Genomic DNA, 1,917 nt, shown 5'->3' with positions numbered 1-1,917 from the left:
GGAGTCCAGCACTATAGCAGAAGGCAACAGCGCAGGGGCTGCTCTCAGAGCCACCAGTGCACAAGCCATGTGTTAAATAGTGCATGGCTCTGAACATTCTGCCCCAGCGACTCCCCACCCATCTCTGCTTTCCCTGACCTGCATTTTGCCTGTTTGCATTTTGCACGTTGCATTTTGGCTGCTTTTCCATGCAGAAGAACTCAGGCTAGACATCAGGAGGCGCTACTTCACCATCAGGGTGGCTAGGATCTGGAACCGACTTCCAAGAGAAGTGTTGCTGGCTCCTACCCTGGGGGTCTTTAAGAGGAGGCTGGATGAATGAACACCTTGCCGGGGTCGTTTGACCCCAGTACTCTTTCCTGTCATGGCAGGGGGTCGGACTTGATGATCTGCTCAGGTCCCTTCCGACCCAACCATGAAACTGTGAAACAGCACCAGGCTCTCTCTGTGCCTGAAGAAGCATGTTTGTGCCATTTGTGCAAAGAATAATTGTCCTAACTATTTGGTCAGTTTAATCACTTTCTTAAATTGTATGCGTCCCAGACCAAGTTAGCCAAAACTAATCCAAGAGTCCAGAACCATAAGTGACCCTACTACCTGCAAACATCCTCCACCCCCATGTGGGGCTTCAGATGTTCCCAAAACCTTTGGCAGGCATCCTACTTGCACATTTACTCAAAGAACCTTGCCTCCCTATGTCCTTAGACCGACATGGCTATAACCAACATCCCCGTTTTCTCTGAGAAACTCAAATCCCTCTGCACGACACCGCTGCAGAGAAAAGCAGGCAAAAAAGGGCTGGAAAAGGACCAGTCAAAACCCCACCCCAAATGCCTTGTTTGCACCAAAATCTTACGCTTGCCCGCTTTGCTTTGCAAAAGCTCATAGGGGGTTTATGCCTGGGCTTTGATTAGCTTCCGCTCGGGTCCTGGCTCGGATCATGTGACAGGCTCAGCCTTCAACCACAGCTGCGTCCACACCCGGTGCAGGCAGGGTTTGCACCGCCTCTGGGAAGTGAGGTCAGAGCTTGTAGTGCCTATGGGTCCCTCCCCCAGGGCTGCATGCAGGTAGGGGTGGGAGCTGCCGGGTTTGCTTCCTGCTTGCAGGGGTCATGCTGCAGAGGGAAGTGGGGAGATCCGCTTCCCCTGGCGACCCTGCAGCAATGGGAGCAGAGGGACCACACACCCAGTTGGCTTGCGGGAGGTGTGGGGAGGATTTTTACTTTCCCTTTATCTAAGGGACTTCTCTCTCCTGCTTTCCTTCATCCAGAACCAGCTGGTACCTCTGCAGCAGGGGCACGAGCACGCCACTGATTTGTTCCTGGGTTCGTGTCCTTGGGAGTTCCCTGCAAAGCAAAGAGCAGCACAGAGCGAGTGATCTTGCTTTTGGACAGCCCTCGACCCTGCAGCCATCGCAGTGGGGCTGACGGTGACTTGAGGGCTACGCATAGGGGTTGTTTTGGGTTTTTTTGTTTTTTTAAATTAAACGTATCCATATTCTAAGCCAAATCCAGTTCCAAGTCTGCGAGGCAGTCCAGGACCATAGGTGGCCCTGCTACCAGCAGACATCTTCCACCCCCATGTGGGGCTCCAGATGTTTCTAAATCCTGTGGTGGGCACTTGCAGAACAAAGCCCAGAGGCTTGGGGTTGGGCTGCCCCCAAGTTTTCCTTCCCCTTAGCCCCAAGGCCCTCAGAGCAAGCTAGGGAGGAGACTCCCAGGCTTTGCACAGGGCTCTCTAGGCAACATGCGTAACTAAAGGTATGTTTCATTAATGACCTTTGCTTTTTGCAGATCCCCTATGTAATTAACTTTTGCTAGTATAGGCAAGCTCTCTCTGCCTTCTGAGCCTCCATCCCTCTCACTCCCAGTTTTATATCTTTACGTTGATGTCCCTGTCCCCCGCCCCTGCCAAAATG

At 52.6% G+C, this 1,917-nt stretch overlaps 1 protein-coding gene across 1 annotated transcript in view; it reads left to right on the top strand.

Moving 5' to 3' along the window:
* Window positions 1–984: 984 nt before the first annotated feature.
* The window catches only part of CUNH17orf80 (chromosome unknown C17orf80 homolog), a 10,153-nt gene continuing 9,220 nt past the window's right edge, over window positions 985–1,917 (top strand). The window contains exon 1 of the mRNA XM_019516027.1: window positions 985–1,067. The gene's annotated coding sequence lies outside the window, so the exon portion shown is untranslated. The remainder of the gene's footprint in view (window positions 1,068–1,917) is intronic.

Source organism: Gavialis gangeticus, unplaced genomic scaffold (assembly GCF_001723915.1).
Source record: "Gavialis gangeticus isolate Ggan-Ray unplaced genomic scaffold, GavGan_comp1, whole genome shotgun sequence".
NCBI lineage: Eukaryota > Metazoa > Chordata > Crocodylia > Gavialidae > Gavialis > Gavialis gangeticus.
The sequence above is the reverse complement of the archived record's forward strand: the minus strand, read 5'-3'. Positions and strand labels throughout refer to the sequence as shown.